The following is a 27,988-nucleotide window of genomic DNA, read 5'->3' on the forward strand; positions in this document are numbered from 1 at the left end:
CCACAATAACACACATCCACAAACACACAGGTATGTACGTACCTTGTGTAAACAAAGTTTAGAGAGAGAAAATAAGGTCGTGAAAGAGGAAGAAGTGGTAGGGTATATGTTCAAAATATTACGGAAATACCATTATTCTCGTATTATTTTGGCGGTTAGATCTAATCTAATCCTACGGTCTAAAGAATGTTCTTACCGAGAGAAGTGTTCTCACGGAGAAAAGTGTTCTTACGAGAGTCTCTATCTCTTTTTTTATATACTAGTTGTTGGACCGCGCGCGTTTGAAATCAATTGTCATAACTAAATTAGCAAATAAGCAAAACGATTAGGGGAGAAAACCCCGGGGAAAGGTGATTCATAAGTCGCAGCTCTAGTAGATAACGACATCGATGCTCTGCGCGTGCGGTTTACAGAAACAGATAGTTTCACAGGAGTCCTCGAAGAAGGCTGCAGATATCACAAAAAACCAAATAAAGGTCTTTAAGCCGGAAAGTAAGTGCTAGTCGGCTAATCCATGCTGAATAAGCACAATAACCAGTATGGTAATAGTACAATCAGCAATCATATGTCAGTCAGTGAAAATGCAGAAGTAAAAATACAAATTATTGCATTGTTAATCAACTGCATGAAGCTTAAGTAATGCGTATGAAATTTCATCAATCAGATTCAGTTTAATACTCTACTACTCCCTACCAAACATACAGAAAATGATTACATACTCGCATCAAAACTTACCGATTGTTGATTTTTAGACAATTCTGGTCGTCTTTTGGATGTAGCAAATGTTTTTGCTCGTGATAATCTGGGATTCCTTACATCATTGGAAGCTTTTGAAGTAACTTCTTTGGTAGCAGCCACTCTCCTAAAGGAATCTTGAGCCTTTAACTTAGCCAACCTCCGTTCCAGATCAGACAAGGTAGGTTTTATTCTGTCATCAGTATAAAAGGAATCAAGTTCAGCTTCTGATATACTGGGATCTTTTGTCCTTTCATCTTCTGCTTCTGGTAATGTAGCTTTGTCTATGCAATTATAATCAGTATCATCCCAGTTATCATCTATGGCATCACACCTAGGATTCCTAGTTTGGAGATGAATCTTTTCAACATAGGGTTGAAGTAGGGGGTGCCTTAGCAACTCAGCTGCCTGTCAGAAGAAACAATTATCTGCGGAAAATAGACAATAAAACCAAGAAGACAAGTAATAACATGGACAAACATGTTTTCAACTAAGAAGATTGTACTTGAAGCACACAACATTTGGCAGCTATCACCACTTAAAAGTAATTCCGATAAGTATGGACTACGGAGTATGAATGATCCAAAAAGGATCCTCAAATGTTTCTGTTAAGCTACTTAAAGGACATTGGGGTCTGATTCAAGTGTATACAATACCATATGATAAACTATCAAACTAATACACTACAAGTGTGAGTTCATTTAAATTAGTTTCAAGTAGGTTCACATATTTGCGCTCAAGTTTCCTAAGTATTTCTGTTTGTCAGCAACTGAGGAAAACAGTTTTAAGTAAACGAACAGGATACATGTACTAATGTTCTGAATAATTCTAAATCTATAGAAACATGCATTACTATTCTTGCAGCCATGTGACATCAGCAGAAACATTCGCTAAAAAGTCCCCGGGGTATATACTTACACTGGGCCTAAGTTCTGGGTTCTTCCGCAACAAGCTTTTGATAAGACCTCGACTGCAAACAGAAAAAAGCAAGATGATGATTAGGTTAGGCCTGTCATTTCCTTTATCTATACACGTAAGGAAGGAGAAGCAAAAAACTCTTGCTTGCAATAAAAGAAGGCCAATACAACTAAGCATTATAATGTAGGAAAAGGAAATGAACAGTTTGAGCTCACACAGGACTGTGACAGGACTGTGAGTCCCCATAGATCACAAGAAGTTTACAGTAAAAGCTGGAGTTATGATCATATGACAACATACCAAGAAACTTTTATTTTTTTGTTCACAGATGTTACTAATCCTATCCTACTTCTGCCCCTTGAGGTAGAATGAAGTCATATTTGGATTTGTCGAGAGGGTGGGAATGTAAATTCACAAATTAGCTACAGTTTGAAATGTATAAAGCCCAAAGCATTTGAAAACAATCCAAATAAAGAACTTACAATGCTCCAGAAAATTTGGCTGGAAGAGGTGCTACAGTTGACTCTCTTTTGTTCTCTTCGGTACTTCCTACAAAAAGAAAATAACAAAAGATGTACTTAGTCATGTCTAACTCGCAGAAGAAATATGTGAGAGTTTCATGCAATTGTAGCATTGACATAGGCCCAGATGCACAAACCTGTGTTGCAACAGCTAGAGATCTGAGCCCACAGTCAGCATGACTCTCAATAACAGGATGAACCTTCTTTTTGACAAAGATCGATAATCTGTAAATATATAGGATAATGATGTTAGCACAATGGCAAGTTGGCTCTTCCATTTACATGGCTAGTTTTAATTACTCATAGTATGTAAACAAACAACATACCAGGGGCACCTTTAATCAAAGTAAGCAAACTGCATGTATTTATTCTCCTTGAAATTTTTCCATAAAGGAGGTTTTTCTAGTAAGTCTTACTTCATTTGATTTAGAGTAACTTCATCAGTAGAATTGCACTTGAACGTTACTCCCTTCTTTGTTTCCAGAGCGATTGAAATTCATGCAGACTTCCTGGCTCCGACCATTTGGATAGCTAAAAGAAACTGCAAGATGTATATAAAAAATTTGAGATTAATCGATTATTCAGTTATGCATGCATTGCAGTTGAGTATTATTGAGTTACCATCACAATAAAAGAAGACTTGCATACAAGAAGATAAAGGAATAAGAAAGTGTATGTCATATTTACGCATGCTTATGAACTGCATTGTAATGACAAAATCACTCTAGTTGGTACCGCAAAACATATACCAATATTAAATTTTGATACCACAAAACATCCAAGAATTCCAACCATTTTGATACCGCAAAACATATCAATGCCTCCATGAATAGATCACTTCTTTGAAAAGTGGTTAGCGCTCCCTGCCGAGTTACTGCAGCAACCCCAATTAGAATAACAGATACGATTTGAAGTACATGTTCAACGATGTTGAGCCCCTTATATGCAACACTACAGCTGTTGCAGTTCACTACGTGCCTCCAGTACCTGAAACATTTTTAGCAGCTATGACTATCAATGTGAACCTTGGCACCTAAGTCTATCATAGTAACTGGTTGCAAGATGTATTTATACGAAATGGCATTCGCCTTAAATTTGAGACGAAGGCTGGGGGAGGGGGTGAGAAGAGACAAACAAACAACAATCCACGGATAAAGTTTTGCATACTTCAAACAATAGGCTTTCACTCAAAGAGACTCACCTATCTATTAGTTGTCCACAAGGAGGTGTTGGAGGCAGCGATCCATCGAATTTCATTCTCCAATCAACTTGACCTCCGGAGTATTTCTTCAGCCACATTCCAAAGGCAAAGATCATCTGATTTGGTGGGAACAAAGCAAGCTTTTCTGCCAATTAGTCACTCCAGTTTCCATTATCTTGTGCTCCTGCATAAAAAGAATCAAACAACTGAAAAGAATTCCTAAGATATAAAACTACATAATGTAGACACCTACTTTTGTCCCCATTCCCGAAAGGGAAGGTTCGATGATGAGAACATAAATCTCCACTTGGCAACGCATCTCCTAAAATAACGAATCTCAATCACCCTCTTCATTTCACCCGAAACCTGCTATTTATAGAAACCTGCTAAAAATAGTAATTGCCGTAATGGATAGTTGTTAAAAGTGGCAAGTCATAAAAGATAGAAACCTGTCAGAATTAGGTGTTGCACTCCAACATAAATCCTAAATGAGATAGAAATTGCGAGAGAATCCTACGATTCGAAAATAAGAGTTACGTATTAATTAAAATCCTAACGAGCCTAGAGTTCGTAACGGGCCCAGACGCATTCCGTCATCAAATTAATACGCACTAAAGACTCGATTAAGTCTCATACACTCCGGATTCTAGGAATCCGAATCTGACTAAGAAAACAGCCCAGATCCTATTTTCAACGCCTGGCTCTGGGCGCCGAAATCTTCGGCGCCCAGGCCTGGGCGCTGAAATTTCCTGGGACGTATTCTTTCCTAATTCCTCGTGGATTAGAGCTCTACAATTCTATCTTTCCACGAACTCTTTTCTATAAATATAGCCCAAGTTCGACGTGAAAAAACAACACACAATTATTATTCTGAGTATTGACTCTAAACCCCTAAGCCTAAGCCTCACGCTGCAAAACTGATCACGCGTTCTGTCGCAATCGATCCAAAAATCGAACAGAACGTATCCTGTCCCGTAATTTGTGATTAGTTAAATAAAAGGAGAAATAACAAAGTCAAAGTGGTTAGTTTTCTGAGAACCGTGACGCACCTCTCAAGGGTGCGTCGTAATGTGTCCCTCTTCCATGGTTTAATTGCTTTCCTCGCCCTTTTATGAACTGTTAAACTAATTAAATCTGATTGTTCTATCACGCCCAATAAAGATAATATGTTGGGAAATTGGATTATCATGCTAGGTCCCTTAAAACAATCTAAATCAGATAATCGCGTTCGATCTAGTACTATATGTTGCATATTGTTAAAATCAACTCAGATTAGTTTAATAGTTAACGCATGTCCCTTCAATTATTTATGCTGAGCTAGTAAGGATATCCTGCCTCTGGAGTTATCGAAGAGCGAGTACTCCTCTCGGTAGTTACAGTCCCCCGAACCCTCAATCTCTACCTTGCGGGTGTATGTTGAGAGATCCCAACACCAGGGATCACAAGGGAACCTACGGCCGTCGTGGTCAAACATAATTGCACTCCCTTTATGTCACGGTAACCGGGTTTTGTCAGTTTTTCTCATTGTCGTTAAAAACTGAATGGCGACTCCTATATTACTAGTCAATTGGGTGTAAACTCACAGGAAATCCAATTACACTTGATTTGACAAAAAGAAACGTCACACCCACGAGGGACAAGGTCACGCATTAGCCTCGTGCTTTTTCGACCCCCTCACAGTGGCGACTCCACTGGGGATAGTGAAGGAAATACTCGTGCTCGTAGGTAATCAAAATAGCCAAAGGGTGAAACGATCCTACCCCACGTTTATTTCCCCATCAAGTTGGGACGACCTGAAAATCAGCATATTAATGTGAACGGACAGAACCGCATAACGAATCTTGGCTCCCTCAGGGAGTTAGGACTAAGGATACCCATCGCCAACCGGGGGGTGCATACGCTTCGAATGTTGTCCACTCGGCACTTTCGCTAGTAGTACACCCGTCCCAAACCCAATCGCTCGCCCATTAGGTCCCTCTCATTGGTGCATGCCCCCTTGGCTTACATCGTGATTGGCCTCTTGGGCGAAATTCGTCTGTTGAAGGCACTACCTCGACCGGGGCATGTGTTGCATCTGCGATAGAAGTGGTACCAAGCCAGGCGCAAATACTACCCATAGAAGCCTATCATAAACTACATGGCATATTATTATTTTGCCTCATGATGTAATGTTAGTTATGTGTAGCGAATTGTGTGATTGTGTGTGACAAATCAATCCTAGAAAACCAACGACCTTAAAAAATTGCCCAAACATTCATAAACCAATTGGCCAAAGAGTTATACCAAAATACGTGTTCCGCAAACCCGAACGATCGCCACGAAAATAAGCGACGCTCGGGATGGCCTGTAACGAATCCCACAAACGCTGCACAACGCGTAAAGGACGTTATAAGGTAAGCACGCAAAATTAAAGTCGCGGAAACAAAAGTAGACGAAAACTGAAAACGAGAACCAGCCAGGGACGCATTTTCAATGCCCCTGGCTGGGCGCCGAAATTTCTCACGCCCACTCCTGGGCGCTGAAGTTGCTGCCTGGCCTTTTGGTCAGGCACAGCAGCCTCGGTGCCCGCGCATAAAAAAATATACGTAGCAAAAAAAAAACTTTTCGAATTTTTTTTGCTGCGAGGGTGTATGAAAAGGCACTCGATTCTAAAAGCGAAAAATAAATAAATAACTCTTTGTGTCGTCATTAGGCCTCCTATGACGACAATGTTCGGCACCAAAACCGAGCATGCTAATTAAATAACCTTGAATGTCACATGGGGAAAGTATTCAAAAAATAATGTTCAAATAGAGTCTTCAAGGAAAAATAATGTTTGAATAAAAAATAAATAAATCCGAGTCTAGACTAGGCTATGCCAAAGTACAATCTAAATCCTAAGTCTTAGTTGTCTTATCCATAGAATCGGTCCTAATGCTTGGTCTCGTTCTGCAAATAAAAAAGTTAAAACATATTGAGTCTCCCTTCCTAACATTTAAATCAATAAGCACCCATATGTAATTGTCATCCATTGCTAAGAATCTACGGCCTCAATACTCTCTCTCACCAATAAAAAGAATATATATTATAGTATTTGCAAAATGTCAACAGTCACATTCTGAAAATCATTCCTCCATAGTCGCACAACCCCCAAAGTGAACCTAAGGTGTCAATACCATTGGCAAGAAAAAAAAGTTAATGGCCTCAAGGCTTATGATCACATTGGGTCACGACTATCATAGTCCTCTCGAGCCACTCGCTCCTTGAAATACTACTAAGTACAGACTAAAAGATTTTCCATGAATGCAACATGACCAACCATAAAAATACCCAAATCGGCATACCATAAGGCTACCATTGGGGTAAAGCAATACACATTAAGAGGGAAGCCTCACTAATGATTCTAGTCTTGCAAAAATAAAAATTCGATCTCCCCAACTAACTACCTTGCCAACATTAAACAAATGGCGCATGAAAAATGAACACCCAAGGGTTAAAATCTAAAGTGTCAACCAACGAAAGTTATGGTCCAATTAGCCTAAGTCTGAGAGTTGCTTGGTCAAGTATTATAGGCTTACGCCATGTCATTATTTTGAGTCTAGGCCACCTCCTTATATTCCTACACGGGTTATAATCAGAAAAATTAATGAAAGTTCGAGTCTAAATCACAACTTCCAATTTAATCCCGGAAACTGGAATCTAAAAAGAAACAAAAAATTATTTTCGATGTAATTCTTTCGTTAAATTTCAATAAAGTGAAAACAAGATTTCGAATCTACGCTATTTGCACATTTTAAGAAACGACTAAATACGCTTGCAAAGTAAGACAATTTAAAGGTCCACTATAGGCCTACCAAACGAGGCTCACTCAGTCTCGCCTCGTGACTCAAAGACCACAACCATCTACCTTTTAGCCCAAATAAAAAATTTGAAAGATTTATGTTGAGGAGAAATCCCAAGCAAAAAGAAAAAATAGAAAGAGAAAAGAGTGAGCGAAAAGAGCAAGCCATGAAATACTTAAAAAGAAAGAGAAAAGGGAGAGCGAAAAGACCAAGCCATGAAATACTTAAAAAGAAAGAGAAAAGGGAGAGCGAAAAGAGCGAGCCATGAAATACTTAGCCCGTACCTCCCAAAGTGCGAAATTTACCCAAGTAAACGAAGGAAAAGAATTGAGTCAATCAATCCAATCATAAAATTCTACGATGTCTACCCTTTCCAATTCTTATGTTCTTAGACGCCTTCGCTCTGGGGCCCCTGTTCAGCTCATTTAACCCATCCATGTCCTCATCGCCATAACCCAAGAAACCATTACCTCGACTCTTGTTCTTGAACTTGTTATCAACTGCAAACCATGTACGGCCATTAACACGTGCGTCATACCCATTATTTCCAAAGCCCAAACCTGCTCTTACACCACCATTAGCATAATGACCATATAACTTGTTTGGATACGTCCTGTTGATATACCCTTGAGCCGTCCCCATGCTACTCATTGGCCTTGGTTGATGTAAACTCATGACACTAGCTTGAGGCTGCAAATTGTGAGTCCTAGCAGATATAATCCTCATGCTTGACCAATACCCATACAAATTATCCTATCTCATTCAACCCATCTTTCAAACCGTCTTGAGTCACGAACAAAAAAAAGACAAATGAAAAATACAAAAAAAAATAATAAAAAAGCAAACTTTGCAAAGCGCCTTTAAGAGTTCGTCTAAAAAAGAAAAAGAAGCATTTAGCGCACCAAAAAAGATCCGCCCAGAAATAATTTTCAGCGCCCACAGCTGGGCGCCGAAATCTTTAACGCCCCAGCCTGGGCGCTGAATCTCTCTGCCTGCCAAATTTTGTCCAGAAGTGCTCGTCATTTTATCCGCACATACACGGAAAAATAACGAACACTTGGAGGGGTACAACACGTATTCAGATATACGTACCAAAAAACACATGAAAAGATTTTTGTGCGAATACATGTACTTAAAAAAATAATAAAAAATAAAATTTTGGCTTACGGAAAAGCAGCAAATTAAAATAATAATGAACTTCACTTATCTCATCCTATTTCAAACATTACGATTCCACCTCAGAACGTACTTGTTTAAAATCAGCATTCTAAGAAACCATTTTCTAGGCTAAGAACTACGCAAGACCTGATTCCAAATTAAATCTATTTAAGACGGATACGTAGGCAATCCATGATTCGGTCCAACCCATTCGCAAAAATGTTAGAGCCTATAGAGTAACAAGAATAAGAAATAGAGTCCCTTATTGAAATATAATTACTTGCAACCCAAGTCGAAAGAAAAATTTAAGTCAAAGGAAGAATCCAAGTCATCAAGATGCCAAAGTTAACGAGCACACATCGAAAAATAATAAGGGCACGTACCCTTGCCAGAAGGAGCACTCACACTCCTAGGCACTTAGCCAAGACTCAAAAGATCGCTTTGCCTCGATTGAATGGGGGCTAGCGCAAGCGTCCATGACCTCTAAAGTACTCGACTTGACCCTCCCTAAAGCAAACTGACTCACTTAAAGACCTTCTTTCACCACTAGACATAGTCGTTCGCTTAAAGACCTTCTTTCACCATTAGACACAGTCATGATCGCCAACAAGTAGTAAAGGCGGTAAGCTTGCAATAAAGAGGATTATTCTACGGCATCACCCCATCGTTCCTTCGAACTCAGGCACCCGTTCATGGTAATTCGAATGCTTGCTAATCCCCTTTGGAAAAAAATCAGACATTGTCAATAGGACTTGGCACTTAACCAAGGCTCACCCTACTCAGACATATGACACGGGCATCTAAAATCGAAATCTGAAAGCATCATTAATGGGAAGACATAATAGCAACTAAAGGCTAAAAAAATTGAAATAAAAGAGCTAGGGAAAGAACTAAGTATACCTTGACCTTTTGTGCAGACATACACCAAGTAAATCTAAGTCAATTTGAAAACGGTTTATATTCCCGCAATTCTGGAAAAGTGGCCCTAAAAGCCTAAAGGATATGCCAAACGGGCACAAGTATATCTTGACGCCTGCACCCTGGCTTCCAGCAAATCCTTAGACAACATTCCAAAAATCGTAACAGTATTTTGATTCACTCATGTAATCCTGTACGAACCCTTCTATAAGTCAACCTACTTAGGACACCTCGGATTATACACAGTAGGACTCGGATTTCAAATAATTTTCAAAGGACTTCTTCGAACATAATAAAGTGTCATTGGTTTAATCTAAGTACGCGTTTATCTCGATGTTGCAAGTGAGTCAAAAATATTTCTAAATATGATTATGGGTAAAGAAAGGCACCTAGCTTTTGGTCAAGGCACACTTCAACATGTGACTACCTTGACCATGGCAATGTCGCACAATACGACATTTACAAGAGAAGTAGCAAATCACTACTCGAACGTACCTCGCACTAAACGAGTCTGGTTCAAACTATTCATGATCCATGTCACCATGAATGCATAAAAACGTATGACAAGCATTATAGCATCAAGCCAATCCCGTAGCTACAATTGGGGGCTTGAGAAAAACACTCTAAAAATGCTCGAAATGACGATTTCATCGCAAATTCTCGACGCTAATGCTATACATATGTCATAGGGGCACAATCCTAAGCTTTAATCGCGTAAAACGAACCTTAGAATGACTACAACCCCTCCCAAATTCTAAGCACTACTTAGAGTATATAAAGTCGCCCCACTAACAAGGGTAACTGAAAATCGCGAGTCACCAAAACTCCGATCAAACTACTGCACATAACGCTCGCCCTACAAGCACCCGTTACACAGTCTAAGTCGTTCCAAAGCAAAAGCGAAAGAAAAATCAAGGATATATAAGAAAATAAAAAGAAAGAAACATCTATGAATCCTTGCATCGAACGAAGTAATAAACCGTGCACGCCCACACAGAAGGTGCTACGCTTGTTCGAGCACCTGAACGAGGCGTGATGAAGTACTCCAATGCAAAAAATAATAAATCCCAACACCTGGAGAAATGTTCTAATACATGCGGTTTGGCCACACAAGCCTACGTCGCACCATAAGTTCAACCATCCCACGGTACAAGTCTAAAACAAGAGAGTAAGGCATATTGCACTAACGCGGACACGACCAAAGAGCATGTGTAAAAGAGGCAAAGACTACTTATCGCCCAAATTCAAAATGCAAGCCACATGACTCCTACATTAAGGATTAAAGGTAGCAAAATATTACCTACCACGGAAGGGATAGCTCGCACCTACACGAGCGGAACACCAAGGCATCTTCCTCGAAAAAACCTACAAAATCGTACGCCAAAAGGAAGCATCCCAACATGCATACTTGGGGGCTCCAAGCTACGAAACGACCATAGCAAAATAAAAATCTCGAAGCAAATGAACGATCGAAAGGGCACGATGCTTGAGCCCACTTCATGAACGGGCCTGAACCCTATCAAGCCTCTAAGCAAATTATTCAAAATCAGTCATTGCTCAAAAAATGATTCAAGCAAAATGATTAATGGACCGCACACAACGGCCATTCTATGAACGCCCGTTCGCACATACATCGAACATTCACGAACGTGTTCAAAAGAAAAATATATACGAGCGATCAAAATATACACCTCAAGGTATGTTCCTCGGGTCATATAGACTCGCCCAGCTATTGCAATAACTGTACACCTTAAAGAGCGACAGTTCCTTTAAATAATCGCCCCAAAGCGACAAACACCGTAGTCCACTAATCGGCTACGGCTTTTCGAGAAATCATCACGATCACTCAACTCATTATAATCTCTAATAAAATTCTACGTTACAAAAAATAAAGAAAAAACAAAAAAGAAGAGAATACGTAGAATTTCCAAGTGAAGTAAACGAACGAACGAACAAGAGGCCAACTGTGTCATCAAGAAACCTCGCCAGAAATCATTTTCAGCGCCCAGAGCTGGGCGCCGAAATCATTAACGCCCAGGCATGGGCGCCGTAAATGATCCCATATCCAAAAAAAGGCCCCTGACTTCTATAGGGCCCTGCCGTATCCGTTCGACTCGAGAATTGCTGATTTCTGAAAGTCGCACCTCACGGCTTTGTTAAGAGTAGCACACCACTACAAGGGTCACTCGCACTTACGAACACAATCCCAAACACGATCACGGACATTACAGAATGCGTATCCCCAAGGAACCTCTTTGACAAGAAATGACCGTCAAGCACGAGTGCTTGGGGGCTCGAAAGAAAATATATATTATGCAAAGGTAAAACAATATTGCCAGACTACGTTGTACGAAGTCCCGTGTCTGGATGTCTCAAAAGATAAAACCGGTTTACGACCTCAAGACAAAGGTCGCCGTTGATACTTATACATGGTCCCCTAATCAAGGAATCAGGTAGTGGCAAAATTGAGCCGTAAAGACTAGCTCAAAACCATGAAAGATGATGACCACAAGACAATAATCCGTCTAAGCACGTTGTCAACCCACATTCAGGTTGCAACTAAATCCGAGCATCCCTCGAAAGAAAATAAGTTCTTCAAAAAACAAAAATAGGCTCGCCCACCTTCAGCGGGCGGGGTCTGCGTCACTAACCGCGCAGGTCCCTAGTTTTTGAAAAATAGAGTCTTCAAAAAAACAAAATGAAACAGGCTCGCCATCTTCAGCCGGTGGGGTCTACGGCGCAAACCACGAAGGTCCTTATTTTCAAAAAAAAATAAACACAAAACAAATTTCAAAATAAATTCGTCCACTTCTATCGGACGGGGTGTCCACCCTTAGCGGACAGGTTCGCCATCTTTAGCCGACGGGGTCTACGTCACAAACCGCGTAGGTCCTTATTTTCAAATTTCAAAAACAGATTCGTCCACTTCTATCGGACGGGATGTCCACCCTTAGCGCACAGGCTCGCCATCTTTAGCCGGCGGGGTCTGCGTCACTAACCGCGCAGGTCCTTAGTCGCTGCAGCGATAACTTTTTCTGGTTTTCCGTTTTTTCAAAAAAGAACGATGTGAGTAGCTTTCCCTTTTTCCAAAGATTGGTTTTCCGTTTTTTCCAAAAAAGAACGATGTGAGTAGCTTTCCCTTTTTCCAAAATTTAAAAGAATGGTTTTTCGTTTTTTCCAAAAAAGAACGATGTGCTGGATTTTCCTTCGTTTTACGTCCCATAAAAACAAGGGGGTTTTCTCATTTAGCTAACCCTGAAAATGAGAATCTTTAAAAACATTTTTTACCTCGTGATTGGGCTTGGCCAGGCCCAATTACACTTTATAGCTTTGATTTCGAAAACATCTGTAGCTACTCCCAATGACAAAGTGAGGGAGTTCCTACGCCTCTTTAGATACTTCCAATGACAAAGTGAGGGAGTATTCTATACTATCCGTTGACAAATCCCAATGACACGTGAGGGATATGTCGACACTTCAAGTGATGACCCTTAAGTCAAATGTTATCACTCGGGGGCTCGTGAGACCCTCGCAAAAGCAGGTCACCATGACTTGTGTGGCGCACTCCGTCTAATACTTTGACCATCGTCTTACTCCAAGACTCAGTCAAAGTGAGGGCTAACTGTAGACACCTACTTTTGTCCCTATTCCCGAAAGGGAAGGTTCGATGATGAGAACATAAATCTCCACTTGGCAACGCATCTCCTATAAAATAACGATTCTCAATCACCCTCTTCATTTCACCCGAAACCTGCTATTTATAGAAACCTGCTATTTATGGAAGCCTGCTAAAAATAGTAACTGTCGTAATGGGTAGTTGTTAAAAGTGGCAAGTCGTAAAAGATAGAAACCTGCCAGAATTAGGTGTTGCACTCCAACATAAATCCTAAATGAGATAGAAAATGCGAGAGAATCCTATTCCTAATACGATTCGAAAATAAGAGTTACGTATTAATTAAAATCCTAACGAGCCTAGAGTTCGTAACGGGCCCAGACGCATTCCGTCATAAAATTAATACGCACTAAAGACTCGATTAAGTCTCATACACTCCGGATTCTAGGAATCCGAATCTGACTAAGAAAACAGCCCAGATCCTATTTTCAACGCCTGGCTCTGGGCGTCGAAATCTTCGGCGCCCAGGCCTGGGCGCTGAAATTACCTGGGACGTATTCTTTCCTAATTCCTCGTGGATTAGAGCTCTACAATTCTATCTTTCCACGAACTCTTTTCTATAAATATAGCCCAATTTCGACGTGAAAAAAAAACACACAATTATTATTCTGAGTATTGACTCTAAACCCCTAAGCCTAAGCCTCACGCTGCAAAACTGATCACGCGTTCTGTCGCAATCGATCCAAAAATCGAACAGAATGTATCTTGTCCCGTAATTTGAGATTCGTTAAATAAAAGGAGAAATAGCAAAGTCAAAGTGGTTAGTTTTCTGAGAACCGTGACGCACCTCTCAAGGGTGCGTCGTAATGTGTCCCTCTTCCATGGTTTAATTGCTTTCCTCGCCCTTTTATGAACTGTTAAACTAATTAAATCTGATTGTTCTATCACGCCCAATAAAGATAATATGTTGGGAAATTGGATTATCATGCTAGGTCCCTTAAAACAATCTAAATCAGATAATCGCGTTCGATCTAGTACTATATGTTGCATATTGTTAAAATCAACTCAGATTAGTTTAATAGTTAACGCATGTCCCTTCAATTATTTATGCTGAGCTAGTAATGATATCCTGCCTCTGGAGTTATCGAAGAGCGAGTACTCCTCTCGGTAGTTACAGTCCCCCGAACCCTCAATCTCTACCTTGCGGGTGTATGTTGAGAGATCCCCACACCAGGGATCACAAGGGAACCTACGGCCGTCGTGGTCAAACATAATTGCACTCCCTTTATGTCACGATAACCGGGTTTTGTCAGTTTTTCTCGTTGTCGTTAAAAACTGAATGGCGACTCCTATATTACTAGTCAATTGGGTGTAAACTCACAGGAAATCCAATTACACTTGATTTGACAAAAAGAAACGTCACACCCACGAGGGACAAGGTCACGCATTAGCCTCGTGCTTTTTCAACCCCCTCACACATACAACAGTACTCAAATTCAGGCCGGTAACAGATAAAACTGACTCCACTTTGTCAGTGTCATATGATCTATTACTGTAATGTCTCCTGCGAAATGGGAGCAATGCAATGCATAATGTTGATTTAGGGATTTCCTTGAATTTGCAAGTTGCAATCTCCATTTTACAAATAAATAAGAAATTTGAATGTGTCTCAGGACTAAGAAGCCCAACTTCTTTATCACGGGACTAAAATATCATTTAGATTAGAGTTGCAAAGGTTAAAATTACCTCCAAGTGTAAAAGGTACAAGTCGGAATCCGGGATCACATTTTGATCTATATGAAATATCCATCTAGACACAATCCGATCTAGCCAGATCGTAAAATTCCGAGGAAAGCTCCATATTAGTCGACTTTTTCCAAGACTGACAAGAATGCAGGAAAAAATCAAGAGAAATTCTTTTGATATTGAAATCAATCGGTAAAATCATATTAGCAAATAAGAAAAGCGGTGAGGTTAAAAAACGGGAAAAGAAAGAATACCCGAAAGGCGCTCCTCCTAAATCTGCTAAAAGGGTACTGCAAAATAAGAAACAAACATGTTAGTTTTACCTTGAGCACTCCACCTAAGATAGAGCACATTGACACAAAAACAAATCAGATATCCAGAATACTACTATCAGAGTATCAGATTAATGAAGCTCCTTCGGCATTGTCAGACAAACAACCCAGCAGAAGTTTCACAAAATTGTAGTAACTAAACAAGTGTAAAACTATCTGTGGTACATGAACGGTAAATAAATGCTACTTTTCACTCCCTTAAAGCTCCCCAAATGAGAAAATCATCCCAAAGTGTAGACACCTACTTTTGTCCCCATTCCCGAAAGGGAAGGTTCGATGATGAGAACATAAATCTCCACTTGGCAACACATCTCCTATAAAATAACGAATCTCGATCACCCTTTTCATTTCACCCGAACCTGCTATTTATAGAAACCTGCTAAAAATAGTAACTGCCATAATAGGTAGTTGTTAAAAGTGGCAAGTCATAAAATATAGAAACCTGTCAGAATTAGGTGTTGCACTCCAACATAAATCCTAAAAGAGATAGAATTTGCGAGAGGAATCGTATTCCTAGTATAGTTCGAGAGTAAGAGTTACGTATTGATTAAAATCCTAACGAACCTGGAGTTTGTAACGGGCCCAGACGCATTCCGTCATAAAGTTAATACGCACTAAAAGACTCGGATAAGTCTCAAACACTCCGGATTCTAAGAGTCCAAATCTGACAAAGAACTCGGCCCAAACATCATTTTCAACGCCCAGCCCTGGGCGCTGAAATTGCATGTATCTCATTTTCAACGCCCAGAGCTGGGCGCCGAAATCTTTAACGCCCAGCCCTGGGCGCTGAAATTACCTGGGTACGTGTTCTCTCCAAATTCTTCTTGGATTAGAGCTCTACAATTCTATCTTTCCACGAACTCTTTTCTATAAATATAGCCCCAAATTCGACGTGAAAAACACACAATTCATATTCTGAGTATTGACTCCAACCCCTAAGCCTAAGCCTCACGCTGCGAAATTGATCCTGCGTTCTGTCGCAATCGATCCAAAAATCGAACAGAACGTATCCTGTCCCTTGTAGCTGAAGAATTAAGCCCGTAACTTGAGATTCGTTAAATAAAAGGAGAAATAGCAAAGTCAAAGTGGTTAGTTTTCTGAGAACCGTGACGCACCTCTCAAGGGTGCGTCGTAATGTGTCCCTTTGCATGATTTAATCGCTTTCCTCGCCCTTTTATAAAACTGTTAAACTATTAAATCTGATTGTTCTATCACGCCTAATAAAGATAATATCTTGGGAAATTGAACTATCATGCTAGATCCCTTAAATCAATCTAAACCAGATAATCACGATCGATCTAGTATTATGTGTTGCATATTGTTAAAATTAATTCAGATTAGTTTAATAGTTAACGCATGTCCCTTCAATTATTTATGTTGAGCTAGTAAGGATATCCTGCCTCTGGAGTTATCGAAGAGCGAGTACTCCTCTCGGTAGTTGCAGTCCCCCGAACCCTCAATCTCTACCTTGCGGGTGTACGTTGAGAGATCCCCACACCAGGGATCACAAGGGAACCTATGGCCGTCGTGGTCAAACATAATTGCACTCCCTTTATGTCACGATAACCGGGTTTTGTCAGTTTTTCTCATTGTCGTTAAAAACTGAATGGCGACTCCTATATTACTAGTCAATTGGTTGTAAACTCACAGGAAATCCAATTACACTTGATTTGACAAAAAGAAACGTCACGCCCACGAGGGACGAGGTCACGCATTAGCCTCGTGCTTTTTCGACCCCCTCACAGTGGCAACTCTGCTGGGGATAGTGAAGGAAATACTCGTGCTTGTAGGTAATCAAAATAGCCGAAGGGTGAAACGATCCTACCCCACGTTTATTTCCCCATCAAGTTGGGACGACCTGAAAATCAGCATATTAATGTGAACGGGCAGAACCGCATAACGAATCTTGGCTCCCTTGGGATGTTTCATCTCGGGAGTTGGGACTAAGGATACCCATCGCCAACCGGGGGGTGCATACGCTTCGAATGTTGTCCACTCGTCACTTTCGCTAGTAGTACACCCGTCCCAAACCCAATCGCTCGCCCACTAGGTCCCTCTCATTGGTGCATGCCCCCTTGGCTTACATCGTGAATGGACTCTTGGGCGAAATTCGTCTGCTGAAGGCACTACCTCGACCGGGGCATGTGTTGGATCTGCGATAGAAGCGGTACCAAGCCGGCGCAAATACTACCCATAGAAGCCTATCATAAACTAAATGACATATTATTATTTGTCCTCATGGTGTAATGTTAGTTATGTGTAGCGAATTTTGTGATTGTGTGTGACATATAATGCTAGAAAACGAACAACCTTAAAAATTGCCCAAACATTCATAAACCAATTGGACAAAGGGTTATACCAAGATACGTGTTCCGCAACCCCGAACGATCGCCACAAAAATAAGCGACGCTCAGGAGGGCCCGTAACGAATCCCACAACGCTGCACAACGCGTAAAGGATGTTATTAGGCAAGCACGCAAAATTATGTCGCATATACAAAAAAAAATACGCGAACAGAATAAGAGTACCAGTCAGGGACGCATTTTCAGCCCCCCTGGCTGGGCGCCAAATATTCTCACGCCCAACGCTGGGCGCTGAAGTTGCTGCCTAGCCTTTTGGTCAGGCACACCAGCCTCGGCGCCCGCGCATAAAAAAAACGTAGCAGTAAAAGAAAATTCGTGAAAATTGCTGCAAGGGCGTACGAAAAGGCACTCAATTCTAAGAACAACTTATAAAATAAACAATTCTTTGTGTCGTCATCAGGCCTCTTATGACGACAATGTTTCGGCACCAAAACCGAGCACGCTAATTAAATGACCTTGAATGTCACATGGGCAAAGTATTCAAAAAAATAATGTTCAAATAAAGTTTTCAAGGAAAAATAATGTTCGAATAAAAAATAAATAATTCCGAGTCTAGACTAGGCTATGCCAAAGTACAATCTAAATCCTAAGCCTTAGTTGTCTTATACATAGAACCGGTCCTAATGCTTGGTGTCGTTCTGCAAGTTAAAAGGTTAAACCATATTGAGTCTCCCTTCCTAACATTTAAATCAATAAGCACCCATATGTAATTGTCATCCCTTGCTAAGAATCTACAGCCTCAATACTCTCTCTCACCAACAAAAAAAATATATTATGTAATTCAAGTATTTGCAAAATGGAAACAGTCACATTCTGAAAATCATTCCTCCATAGTCGCACAACCCCCAAAGTGAACCTAAGGTATCAATACCATTGGCAAAAAATTAATGGCCTCAAGGCTTATGATCACATTGGGTCACGACTATCATAGTCCTCTCGAGTCACTCGCTCCTTGAAATACTACTAAGTACGGACTAAAAGATTTTCCATGAATGCAACATGACCAACCATAAAAATACCCAAATCGGCATACCATGAGGCTACCATTGGGGTAAAGCAATACACACTAAGAGGGAAGCCGCACTAATGATGCCAGTCTTGCAAAAATAAAAATTCGATCCCCCCAACTAACTACCTTGCCAACATTAAGCAAAATGGCGCATGACAAATAAACACCCAAGGGTTAAAATCTAAAGTGTCAACCAACGAAAGTTATGGTCCAATTAGCCTAAGTCTGAAAGTTGCTTGGTCAAGTGTTATAGGCTTACGCCACGTCATTATTTTGAGTCTAGGCCACCTCCTTGTATTCATACACGGGTTATAATCAAAAAAATTAATGAAAGTTCGAGTCTAAATCACAACTTCCAGTTTAATCCCGGAAACTGGAATCTGAAAAGAAGCAAAAAAATTATTTTCGATGTAATTCTTTCGTTAAATTTCAATACGGTAAAAATAACATTTTGAATCTACGCTATTTGCACATTTTAAGAAACGACTAATACGCTTGCAAAGTAAGACAATTTAAAGGTCCACCCTAGGCCTACTAAAATTAAAGGTCCACCCTAGGCCTACTAAAATTAAAGGTCCACTATAGGCCTACCAAACGTGGCTCACTCAGTCTCGCCTCGTGACTCAAAGACCACAACCATCCACCTTTTAGCCCAAATAAAAAGGGGGAGAAATCCCAAGCTAAAAAAAAAAAAGAAAAAAGAGAAAGAGAAAAGGGAGAGCGAAAAGAGCAAGCCATGAAATACTTAACCCGTACCTTCCAAAGTACGAATTTACCCAAGTAAACGAAGAAAAAGAATTAAGTCAACCAATCCAAATCATGCCACAAAAACTACATAAAGTTCTGCGATGTCTACCCTTTCCAATCCTTATGTTCTTAGACGCCTTCGCTCTGGGGCCCCTATTCAGCTCATTTAACCCATCCATGTTCTCATTGCCATAACCCAAGAAACCATTACCTCGACTCTTGTTCTTGAACTTGTTATCAACTGCAAACCACGTACGGCCATTGACACATGCGTCATACCCATTATTTCCAAAGCCCAAACTTGCTCTTACACCACCATTAGTATAATGACCATATAACTTGTTTGGATACATCTTGTTGATATACCCTTGAGCCGTCCCCATGCTACTCATTGGCCTTGGTTGATGTAAACTCATGACACTAGCTTGAGGCTGCAAATTGTGAGTCCTAGCAGATATAATCCTCATGCTTGACCAATACCCATACAAATTATCCTATCTCACTCAACCCATCTTTCAAACCGTCTTGAGTCACGAATAAAAAAAAGAAGACAAATGAAAAGTACAAAAAAAAATAATAAATAATAAAAAAGCAAACTTTGCAAAGCGCCTTTAAAAGTTCGTCAAAAAAAGAAAAAGAAGCATTTAGCGCACCAAAAAAGATCCCCCCAAAAATAATTTTCAGCGCCCACAGCTGGGCGCCGAAATCTTTAACGCCCCAGCCTGGGCGCTGAATCTCTCTGCTTGCCAAATTTTGTCCAGAAGTGCTCGTCATTTTATCCGCACATGCACGGAAAAATAACGAACACTTGGAGGGGTACAACACGTATTCAGATATACGTACCAAAAAACACATGAAAAGATTTTTGTGCAAATACATGTACTTTTAAAATAAAACAAAATTTTGGCTTACGGCAAAGCGGCAGATTAAAATAATAATAAACTTCACTTATTTCACCCTATTTCAAACATTACTATTCCACTCGAACGTACTTGTTTAAAATCGGCATTCTAAGAAACCATTTTCTGGCTAAGAACTACGCAAGACCTGATTCCAAATTAAATTTATTTAAGACGGATACGTAGGCAATCCATGATTCGGTCCAACCAATTTGCAAAAATGTTAAAGCCTATAGAATAACAAGAATAAGAAATAGAGTCCCTTATTGAAATTTAATTACTTGCAACCCAAGTCGAAAGAAAAATTTAAGTCAAAGGAAGAATCCAAGTCATCAAGATGCCAAAACGAGCACACATCAAAAAATAATAAGGGCACGTACCCTTGCCAGAAGGAGCACTCACACTCCTAGGAACTTAGCCAAGACTCAAAAGATCGCTTTGCCTCAATTGAATGGGGGCTAGCGCAAGCGTCCATGACCTCTAAAGTACTCGACTTGACCCTCCCTAAAAGCGAACTAACTCACATAAAGACCTTCTTTCACCACTAGACATAGTCGTTCGCTTAAAGACCTTCTTTCACCACTAGACACAGTCATAATCGCCAACAAGTAGTAAAGGCAGTAAGCTTGCAATAAAGAGGATTGTTCTACAGCATCGCCCCATCGTTCCTTCGAACTCAAGGAACCCGTTCATGGTAATTCAAATGCTTGCTAATCCCCTTTGAAAAAAAAATCAGACATTGTCAATAGGACTTTGCACTTAACCAAGGCTCACCCTACTTAGACATATGACACGGGCATCTAAAAATCGAAATCTGAAAGCATCATTAATGGGAAGACATAACAGCAACTGGGGCTAAAAATTAAAATGAAAGAGCTAGGGAAAGAACTAAGTATACCTTGACCTTTTGTGCAGACATACACCAAGTAAATCTAAGTCAATTTGAAAAACGGTTTATATTCCCGCAATTCTAGAAAAGATGGCCCCTAAAAGCCTAAAACATGTGCCACACGGGCACAAGTAATACCTTGACGCTTGCACCTTGGCTTCCAGCAAATCCTTAGACAGCATTCCAAAAATCGTAACAGTATTTTGATTCACTCATGTAATCCTGTACGAACCCTTGTATAAGTCAACTTACTTAGGACACCTCGGATTGTACACAGTAGGACTCGGATTTCAAATAATTTTCAAAGACTTCTTCGAACATAATAAAGTGTCATTGGTTTAATCTAAGTATGCGTTTATCTCGATGTTGCAAGTGAGTCAAAGAGATTTCTAAATATGATTATGGGTAAAGAAAGGCACCTAGCTTTTGGCCAAAGCACACTTCAACATGTGACTACCTTGACCATGGCAATGTCGCACAATACGACATTTACTAGAGAAGTAGCAAATCACTACTCGAACGTACCTCGCACTAAACGAGTCTGGTTCAAACTATTCATGATCCATGTCACCATGAATGCATAAAAACGTATGCCAAGCATTAAAGCACCAAGCCAATCCCGTAGCTACAATTGGGGGCTTGTGAAAAACACTCTAAAAATGCTCAAAATGACGATTTTATCGCAAATTCTCGACGATAATGCTATACACACGTCATAGGGGCACAATCCTAAGCTTTAATCATGTAAAACGAACCTTAGAATGGCTACAACTCCCCCCAAATTCTAAGCACTACTTAGAATATATAAAGTCACCCCACTAACAAGGGTAACTGAAAATCGCGAGTCACCAAAACTCCGATCAAACTACTGCACATAACGCTCTCCCTACAAGCACCCGTTACACAGTCTACGTCGTTCCAAAGCAAAAGCAAAAGAAAAATCAAGGATAAAAAAAAACTGTCAAATTCTGCCCATAAATCATTTTCAACGCCCAGAGCTGGGCGTCGATATCTTTAACGCCCCAGCCTGGGCGCTGATTCTCTCGGCTTGCTAAATTTGCCCAGGTATAAAAACAAGAAAGAAACATCCATGAATCCTCGCATCGAACGAAGTAATAAGCCGTGCACACCCACGCTGAAGGTGCTACACTTGTTCGAGCACCTGAACGAAGCGTGATGAAGTACTCCAATGCAAAAAATAATAATAATAATATCCCAACACCTGGAGAAATATTCTAATGCATGTTGTTAGGCCACACAAGCCCACGTCACACCATAAGTCCAACCATCCCACGGTACAAGTCTAAAAAAAAGGAGTAAGGCATATTGCACTAATGCAGGCACGACCGAGAGCATGTGTAAAAGAGGCAAAGATTACTTATTGCTCAAATTCAAAATGCGGGCCACACGACTTCTACATTAAGGATTAAAGGTAGCAAAATATTACCTACCACGGAAGGGATAACTCGCACCTACATGAGCGGAACCCCAAGGCATCTTTCTCGAAAGAACCTACAAAAATCGTACGCCAAAAGGAAGCATCCCAACATGCATACTTGGGGGCTCCAAGCTACGAAACGACCATAGCAAAATAAAAAAATCTCGAAGCAAATGTTTGAACAATCGAAAGGGCACGATACTTGAGCCCACTTCATGAATGGGCCTGAACCCTATCAAGCTTCTAAGCAAACTATTCAAAATCAGTCGTTGCTCAAAAAAAATGATTCAAGCAAACTGATTAATGGACCGCACACAATGGCCATTCTATGAACGCTCGTTCGCACATACATATCATCATTCTAAGTATCGAACATTCACGAACGCGTTCAAAAGAAAAAATATATACGAGCGATCAAAAATATACGCCTCAAGGTATGTTCCTCGGGCCATATAGACTCGCCTAAGTATTGCAATAACTCCACGCCTTAAGAGCGACAGTTCCTTTAATTAAGCGCCCCCAAAGCGACAAACACCGTAGTCCACCAATCAGCTATGGCTTCTCGAAAAATCATCACGATCACTCAGCTCATTGTGATCTCTAATAAAATTCTACGTTCCAAAAATAAAGAAAAACAAAAGAGAAGAGAATACGTAGAATCTCTAAGTGAAATAAGCGAGCAGAAAAGAGGCAGATTTTCCCAATAATCAACTCCGACGCCAAATCCCACGCCTGACTTTGGGCGTTGAAGATTAATACCACAATAGTTCTAAGCTAAGAAATGGCGAACGAATAAGGAAATAATAAACACCGTTGGTCCACTATTAGGCTACGCATTTCTCGAGAAATAATTTTTCACCAATCAACGGTGATCTCGAATGAACTGTTCGTTCCAAAAAAAGAATCTCTAGACGAAAAGAAAAAAAGAAAACGAACGAACAAGAGGCCAATTGTGTCATCAAGAAACCTCGCCAGAAATCATTTTCAGCGCCCAGCGCTGGGCGCCGAAATCTTTAACGCCCAGGCATGGGCGCCGAAAATGAGCCCAGACCCAGAAAAGGCTCTGACTTCTATAGGGCTCTGCCGTATCAATTCGACTCGAAAATTGCCGATTTTTTTACTAAAAGTCGCACCTCACGGCTTTGTTAAGAGTAGCACACCACTACAAAGATCGCTCGCACTTACGAGCACGATCCCAAACATGATCAAGGACATCACAAAATGCGTATCCCCAAGGAATCTCTTTGACAAGAAATGACCATCAAGCACGAATGCTTGGGGGCTCGAAAGAAAATATATATAAAGAAGGTATGCAAAGTTAAAACAATATTCCCAGACTACGCTGTACGAAGTCCCGTGTTTGGATAACCTCAAAAGATAAAACCGGATTACGACCTCAAGACAAAGGTCGCCGTTGATACTTATACATAGTCCCCTAATCAAGGACCCAAGTAGTGGCAAAATTGAGCCGTAAAGACTAGCTCAAAACCATGAACGATGATGACCACGAGACAATGGTCCGTCTAAGCACGTTGTCAACCCACATTCAGGTTGTAACTAAATCCGAGCATCCCTCGAAAGAAAATAAATTCTTCAAAAAACAAAAACAGGCTCGCCCACCTTCAGCGGGCGGGGTCTGCGACACTAACCGCGCAGGTCCTCAGTTTTCGAAAAATAAAATCTTCAAATTCAAAATAGGCTCGCCATCTTAGCCGGCTGGGTCTACGTCACAAACCGCGTAGGTCCTTATTTTCAAAAAAAAGCAAACAAACTTCAAAACAGATTCGTCCACTTCTTTCGGACGGGGCGTCCACCCTTAGCGAAAGGGACCTACTTCTTTCGGACGGGGCGTCCACCCTTAGCGAAAGTGGGGGCTAAATGTAGACACCTACTTTTGTCCCCATTCCCGAAAGGGAAGGTTCGATGATGAGAACATAAATCTCCACTTGGCAACGCATCTCCTATAAAATAACGAATCTCGATCACCCTTTTCATTTCACCCGAGCCTGCTATTTATAGAAACCTGCTAAAAATAGTTACTGCCATAATAGGTAGTTGTTAAAAGTGGCAAGTCATAAAAGATAGAAACCTGTCAGAATTAGGTGTTGCACTCCAACATAAATCCTAAAAGAGATAGAATTTGCAAGAGGAATTCTATTCCTAGTATAATTCGAGAGTAAGAGTTACGTATTGATTAAAATCCTAACGAACCTGGAGTTTGTAACGAGCCCAGACGTATTCCGTCATAAAGTTAATACGCACTAAAAGACTCGGATAAGTCTCAAACACTCCGGATTCCAAATCTGACAAAGAACTCGGCCCAATCATTTTCAACGCCCAGCCCTGGGCGCTGAAATTGCCTGGATCCCATTTTCAACGCCCAGAGCTGGGCGTCGAAATCATTAACGCCCAGCCCTTGGCGTTGAAATTACCTGGGTACGTGTTCTCTCCTAATTCTTCTTGGATTAGAGCTCTACAATTCTATCTTTCCACGAACTCTTTTCTATAAATATAGCCCCAAATTCGACGTGAAAAACACACAATTCATATTCTGAGTATTGACTCCAACCCCTAAGCCTAAGCCTCACGCTGCGAAATTGATCCCGCGTTCTGTCGCAATCGATCCAAAAATCGAACAGAACGTATCCTGTCCCTTGTAGCTGAAGAATTAAGCCCGTAACTTGAGATTCGTTAAATAAAAGGAGAAATAGCAAAGTCAAAGTGGTTAGTTTTCTGAGAACCATGACGCACCTCTCAAGGGTGCGTCGTAATGTGTCCCTTTGCATGATTTAATCGCTTTCCTCGCCCTTTTATAAAACTGTTAAACTATTAAATCTGATTGTTCTATCACGCCTAATATAGATAATATCTTGGGAAATTGAAATATCATGCTAGGTCCCTTAAATCAATCTAAACAAGATAATCACGATCGATCTAGTATTATGTGTTGCATATTGTTAAAATCAATTCAGATTAGTTTAATAGCTAACGCATGTCCCTTCAATTATTTATGCTGAGCTAGTAAGGATATCCTGCCTCTGGAGTTATTGAAGAGCGAGTACTCCTCTCGGTAGTTACAGTCCCCCGAACCCTCAATCTCTACCTTGCAGGTGTACGTTGAGAGATCCCCACACCAGGGATCACAAGGGAACCTATGGCCGTCGTGGTCAAACATAATTGCACTCCCTTTATGTCACGATAACCGGGTTTTGTCAGTTTTTCTCATTGTCGTTAAAAACTGAATGGCGACTCCTATATTACTAGTCAATTGGGTGTAAACTCACAGGAAATCCAATTACACTTGATTTGACAAAAAGAAACGTCACGCCCACGAGGGACGAGGTCACGCATTAGCCTCGTGCTTTTTCGACCCCCTCACACAAAGAAACCCTGTTAGAGCTTTATTAAGGAGATTAAAGCTCTCGCAAGATCTACTAAATATCATAAATTAAAATACTCAATCAATCTTCATATTGCGTTACTGATATTGCGTTACTATAAGGAGTTAAACATGTCATTCTGTTTTTTTTCTTATCCACTACTGTACTTCTACCCTATGTAATCTTCATATTGAATCTCACAAACTGTAATGCAAAGAAGCTTTAGTTGCCAACTTCTAATTTTCAAATAACAGAATAAATTCCACATATTTATACATATGTTAAGATTAGGTGTACGGTTTAATTGTCACTTGCTTGAATGGATTGCTAATAAACACATATTTCTAGATAAGACGTGTCACCTCAAGAAAGCTAGGAAGTTCAGATCCCAAATGCAGGGCATTATACCATTTTTCCCACCTAAAAAACACGAATTTCATCTTCAAACCAGTCCCTGCATGATCACAATTAAACAAAGAACTAAGCACAATCCAAGAGACACGATAGAAGACGAAGACGCATAAGTGAAGTTTGAGAAGTGTGAACACGAAAATGCATATATAAGATATATGCGAAGTCGAAACGCCTTCTCGGAATCCAAGGCCCCAACCAAGCATCTCTTTTGTCTATTAGGGACATATCCATAACCAAAAGAAAGCAGTACAACAAAAGGAGTTGTAAAGCAAAGACATAAATTTCCAAGTTTCAACACACATTGCAAGTGGAGTACTATCTTTCCAGTCTATTAAGTTTTAGTGACAGATCTAATAACAATTAGCCAAGCTACATATTTCAAGATACAAATACATATGGATCATTGTTATAACATCCTTACAAATCTGATTTTACCTGCTCAAGCCTCTTGTCATTCGCAATTAATGTGAGACTGATATATGCATGCGAAAACACAATACAAGAACTTAAAGTAGCACAAAAATATGCCAATGAAATGCAGATCCAGTTGAAATACAAACTATTAATCACCGCAAATGTAAATATCGAGATTTCTACTCAAACTGAAAAACATAGATTGCACTGAATATTAATGTAATTCAGAGACAGTCATATATATGCAATAAAATGTAGTATAGAACGGTATATAAGGGAAGAAAATGATACCAATCAGACCACAAGCGGTACAGATGAACTTATTACTGCAAAAATTCATTATTTTAACAAAGGATTTGAAGAAGACCTTCTATACTCATCATAAGCGGCTTATTTTTGCTTCTTCCATTTATATGATGTTTCCAAGATCTTCAAATTAGTTGTTGTTCATGACTCTTCCATGTAGTCAAAACCCTCCTCGAATCTATATAATTTATATAGTTCTAAAAAGATTAATTACAAACACCCAAAACATCATTTGAATGGTGTTCACCTAGAAATGTGATATGAAGTTATTCACTTAAACAACCAGCCCAAAGATCTAATTGCAAAACTATCACACAAAAAAAAATGGACATACGTAAATGATTTCAAGATCTAATTTCAGACATAACATGAATGTATAGAGAAAAACAAGTGACAGTAAGAAATTGTTTCACATACCCATCTGCACCATATATCTTCTATTAGAGGTTGCCGCCTCTTGAGTAACTTCAACATCTTATTAGCGCTGAACCAACATCGCTAAGCTCACCAAAATTTGCCTCCATCTTCAGCCACTCGTCCAAGAGCATAACTCTCTCGTCTCTCAGCTCGGGAGCAGAAACCCTATAATGAGAAGGAAAAAAATAATAATAATAATTGAGTTGTTGTACAACAGAAGGCTAGAATTCTGGAATGGTGCCGTTAAGCATTCATAATGCAGAATACATCACAGTGATGTGGGACACATTACAAAGTTGAAGTTCTTTTGCTATTATCAATTTTGTACCATAACATACAACTACCAGGAACGCTTTAGTGGACTCCAATATGACATATACGATGCAAATTGTTTAGAGTACCAGTACCATGTACTCCAATTGAAAAAAAATCTTACAGTTGGCCAAATTTTCTGTTGGTAACAGACGCAAGGTATTCGTAAACTACAGCTCAGACAGCTAGCTATGCTTCCTCAGGCTCTGGAGGGATGGTGTCTTTGAAGTTGTTGTCACTAAGTAATCTGTAACAAAAAATAGAATGTGGTTATTTATTACTGAAGTGCGAAAACTGATCGGTAGAATATTTCATAACGGCACTCACAATCGTTTCAGTGACTCCATGTTTGCAATCTCTGTCGGAACCAATCCAGTCAAATAATTGCCACTCAAATCCAATACCTCGAGCTTGGTAAGACATCCGAACTCTACTGG

At 40.2% G+C, this 27,988-nt stretch overlaps 1 long non-coding RNA gene and 1 pseudogene across 1 annotated transcript; both read right to left on the reverse strand.

Moving 5' to 3' along the window:
- Window positions 1-491: 491 nt before the first annotated feature.
- Window positions 492-2,167, reverse strand: LOC110789008 (uncharacterized). The gene is made up of 3 exons (XR_002533488.2): window positions 2,136-2,167; window positions 1,654-1,705; window positions 492-1,143 (listed from the first exon to the last, which is right to left on the reverse strand). It is a non-coding gene; the product is annotated as an uncharacterized lncRNA (long non-coding RNA).
- On the reverse strand, window positions 2,167-27,974 carry LOC130467426 (protochlorophyllide-dependent translocon component 52, chloroplastic-like; annotated as a pseudogene).
- Between the last annotated feature and the right edge of the window lie 14 nt (window positions 27,975-27,988).

Source organism: Spinacia oleracea, chromosome 2, assembly GCF_020520425.1.
Source record: "Spinacia oleracea cultivar Varoflay chromosome 2, BTI_SOV_V1, whole genome shotgun sequence".
Taxonomy (NCBI): Eukaryota; Viridiplantae; Streptophyta; class Magnoliopsida; order Caryophyllales; family Amaranthaceae; genus Spinacia; species Spinacia oleracea.